Source organism: Rhinopithecus bieti, unplaced genomic scaffold, assembly GCF_001698545.2.
Source record: "Rhinopithecus bieti isolate Rb0 unplaced genomic scaffold, ASM169854v2 scaffold_37645, whole genome shotgun sequence".
Lineage (NCBI taxonomy): Eukaryota > Metazoa > Chordata > Mammalia > Primates > Cercopithecidae > Rhinopithecus > Rhinopithecus bieti.
Window position 1 is genome coordinate 1 of NW_016815513.1, and position 3109 is coordinate 3109.

Sequence of the window (3109 nt, forward strand, 5' to 3'; positions counted from 1 at the left end):
AAACAGCTCAAGAGTCAGCCCCGAGGCTCCCTCTGTTCTTACTTCCCTGCAGCCTAGATTCACTTCAACTGGCAACTTGATTTTGCCGAATTCGGGACAGGCCACCAGGGCTCTTTCTCTACACAAGCTGGTCCCACCCCAGGTGGAGTCCAGCAGGCCCAGACACCAGAGAAGCTCGGAGCAGAGCAGGAAGCAGTCTGAGCTGCTCCTCCCTCATCCAAGGGGCTTCCTCCTCTCATTTGGGGGAAAAATGTGAGCTTGTTTCAAAGCCTCAGATGTTCCTTGTAGCTCATGGAGTAGGTAAAAGAAAACAAAGACGTGGTAGAAAGGGATGTGTTGGTGACAGTGAGAAAAAACTTGACCTTGAGGGCTCTCCTTCTTGTCCCTTTGTGAAGCCTCCTCCACCACATAGGGCTCAGGACTGACAAAGCCCCCTCCCAACCTTTCTCAGCCTGGACTCAAGTTCAGCCATGAGAAAACAGAAACACAAGGAGAGGAGAGTCTCTGGAAACAAATTGGGAGAGTTCAGGAGGAGAAATTGGGATTTGCTTCTGCCCATGGGACACAGGCTGGGAATAAATATGTTTTCCTGACTCTTCTCTGAAAGCCAGAGAGACTCTACCTAAAACCCTATTGCCAATGGTGCAGGGATCCACTTACCAGAAACTTTGATCGTCCTGAATGTGGAACGTTCGCTGCCAGTGGCTGAGTTACGAGCAGAGCAACCATAGAGCCCGCTATGCTTTGTAGTAATTTTGGGGATAAAGAGCTCTTGTCCTGATTGAAGAAAATTCCCATTAATCGTCCAAGAATACTCTGCCGGTGGTTTAGAGTCCGCGAAGCAGTACAAGTAGAGGTTTTCTCCTGTACGGTAATAGGCGAATGGAGACAAAATGCTGGGGATGTGTGGACCATCTGGAGTAAAGAGAATAAAGCCACAGGTGATGTCATCTGAGGGAAGGGGATGCTTCTGGTCTCTTAAAGGGACCAGTGTCCCTCTGAGCCAAGACACACCCTCAAGGCCCAGCCAAACCGCTCCTGTGTTCACTGAGCCGAGGCCTGAGGTATTCACCTGTTTCTCCCATCACAGGCTGTAGACCCCAAGTCTCCTCACCTTATATTCTTGTTTAAGATGTGCCTACCCAGGTTTTCCCAGGGCAGAGAGTCATGACCAGCTCGGGTGTCCAGAAATAAAAGTGTCTGTACTTGGACGTGAGAGAGACTGAGGTGCCTGGTCTCTGGTTGTTTGGATTTTAGCTGGTGACCTTGTCCACAGAGGAACCAAAGATACAAAGGACCTCCAGGGTGACTGGGTCACTGGGGATGCTACCAACTCGGTCCCGTATTTTACATTCATAGGGTCTTGTGTCATTTCTTGTGACATTGGCTAGGATGAGGATCCTGTTTTTACCGGGTTGCTTTAGCCTGGGAACTGACCCGGAGGCTCTGACCATTTACCCACCATACGTAGGTGTAGCCCTGAGTCTTAGGTTCACAGTTAAGGCTACAACATTCTTATTCTCCATGGGGTTGAAGTTGTAGCTGGTGATGTAGGGCTTGGGCAGCTCCGCTGTGTGGATAACAGAGAGAAGTTTGTCCTGTGTGACACCTTTTATTCTTCCGCAGGCATCCTTCCATCAGAGTTGGCATCTCCCACCTCTCAGCCCACTCGAGTCTTTGAAAGTCAATAGCTGGTGTGTGTGTCACAAGACAGATGCATGATGGTCTAAGGGCTCAAAGACTGTGAGGCCACCTGCTCTGTCTCACGGAAGCACAGACTTTCTCAAGTGTGAATTAAGCAGCAGTGTTGGATCATGGACAGACACATCAGTGGGAGTCACAGCCCCTGGCACCCCTCCCAGTCCCTCTCTAATCAACTGTCTGGCTGGCTTACCTTGGGTTCCTTACCTGGAATGTGCAACTGCTGGGCCCCTTCCAAATTCCATCCTACTTTGCCCCCCCCAGATGTCATTTCTCTGCAGCTTCCATTTCCAAGGACTTTCTAGAGATGAGTAATAATGGGACTTCCCATTGTCCTGAAATCCTGAAGATACTGAGCAGCCTGGCCTGGGACTGAATATTTCAGCAGAAAGAAGACAGGGGAGACCAGAGTCAAGCCTGGAGGTCAGTTCAGTCATCAGGCAGTGGAGGTACAAGGTGGGGCAGTTTTCTGCAGGTGTTTCATGATGACTTACTTGTTCCAGTGACCTCCAAAGACAGAGCAGAGTGCAAGGAATGATCTAGAAAGAGTAAAGGGGACAGGCAAGATCTGGTGGCTTTGGAGCAGAACCATGTTCCCTGTTTGGGGTTCTTTAAGTTTCCTCTCCTTCTGCAGAGGACAGGTGAGGACTATGTGGATCTTTCCAGAAATACATGTGGATATTTGCAAATGCAGAGCTGACTGGTGGAAAGGGTGGCAATGAACTCCTGGAAATCTGGTCCTCATGGACCATGTGTGTTTGATGGATATGAGACAAATTTGGGGAGAAGTTTTGCAAATATTTTCTTCCATTGGACACTCTACTCTCTGATTCCATGGGCTTGACTACTCTGGGGACCTCATGTAAGTGAATTCCAGAGTGAATCTGAGAAGAGAGCTGCTGGGAGTGGGGAGAATCAGAAGGCGTTCATGGGTGTGCAGTTTCAGTTATGCAAGATGGGGAGGTTCTAGAGATCTGCTGTACAGCTTGATGCCTATAGTTCACACAGATTGAGTATTTCTTATGCATAAGATTTAGGACAAAAAGTGTTTTGGATTTCTGACATTTTTTGATTCTGAAACGTTTGTCACATACTTACTGGTTTAGCATCCTAAATCTGAAAGATTCAAAACCTAAAATGCTCAGGTGAGCATTTCTTTTCACATCAGTTAAGTACGCAAAAGTGGGAGGTGATAGGCCAAATACATTCCTGCCCTTTTTCTTCTTTCTTTTTGTTTTTTCTCTCTCACCACGTTTCTAACTTGGTGATTAGTTTTTGGTCGATTCCGTACTGGTCATGTGGCACTTGTATATTCTTGAAGGCTTTGGGATGTGAGATATGATGATTGCTATTTTCTTTTCTTTTCTTTTCTTTTTATTATACTTTAAGTTCTAGGGTACATGTGCAT

At 47.4% G+C, this 3109-nt stretch overlaps 1 pseudogene across 1 annotated transcript; it reads right to left on the reverse strand.

Moving 5' to 3' along the window:
• Positions 1-660: 660 nt before the first annotated feature.
• Positions 661-1972, reverse strand: LOC108516071 (pregnancy-specific beta-1-glycoprotein 5-like; annotated as a pseudogene). The gene is made up of 3 exons (XR_001881711.1): positions 1909-1972; positions 1292-1570; positions 661-915 (listed from the first exon to the last, which is right to left on the reverse strand). The product of XR_001881711.1 is annotated as a pregnancy-specific beta-1-glycoprotein 5-like (transcript).
• Between the last annotated feature and the right edge of the window lie 1137 nt (positions 1973-3109).